Here is a 955-nt window from a genome sequence, read left to right as displayed (position 1 = left end):
TTCGTCCCGAAGCTTTGGAAGAAGCACGTTGGACAGCGTTTTTCGAGTGGGCATCTTGTATCCGGGGCAATTAGACACATCATCTATGAGCTGCTTGAAATCAGGCTCTTCTACAATTCGCAATGCATGATGACCTTTTGCAATCATACGAACTAGTTGCCTATCAATTTTCTCAGCTTTCCCGGCAGCCGGTGGTCGTTGAATGAACGAAGTTATTACTTGCTGTTGGGGTCCAATTATCTGAGGAGTCTATGTTAAAAGAAATCAAGAATTTAGTAAGCCTACTTAAATGAATAAATCAAAATATTATGTTTACATTTGCTTCCTGTCGGCTTTCATTGGTTTGGCGCTTTGTTTCCTCCAAAGCTGCTGGGTGCTTATTTTTAAGGTGACGCGATAAGTTTCCTTGCGATCCACCAGCCACACTAAGCACAGTTTTGCAGTATTTGCATTTAGCACTCTTCTCATCCACTGAATCAAAGAAATTCCAAACTTTGCTATGCTTTCGTTTTGAAGCCATAGATACGCACAAACTTGTAAACCGTAGTTTTAAATGTATGCGAAAATTAATCAGCTTATTCGATAAGCGAACTTTCGAACTAAATGAACTAAGACCAACCTATCGAACTAAGTGAACTCAGACCGACCTATCGAACTAAGTGAACTCAGACCGACCTATCGAACTAAGTGAACTCAGACCGACCTATCGAACTAAGTGAACAACGAACGAACGATCAGGGTAAGAGATCAAAATGAACGACGTGAACTAAGTGAACTATATTGAACTAAGTGAACTAAATTGAACTATCGAACTATATTGAACTATAAAGGCAGACCTAGTTCGTTCGTTCAGTTTGGTGAATAGTTCAATTTAGTTCGTTCGTTCACGAACGACACAACACTAATGCATAGCTCTGTTTCTATTAGTAATTTTGTAATGGTCAGGGTCTGTTTG

Source organism: Drosophila sechellia, unplaced genomic scaffold (assembly GCF_004382195.2).
Source record: "Drosophila sechellia strain sech25 unplaced genomic scaffold, ASM438219v1 Y_386, whole genome shotgun sequence".
Taxonomy (NCBI): Eukaryota; Metazoa; Arthropoda; class Insecta; order Diptera; family Drosophilidae; genus Drosophila; species Drosophila sechellia.
This window is presented reverse-complemented; position numbering follows the sequence as displayed.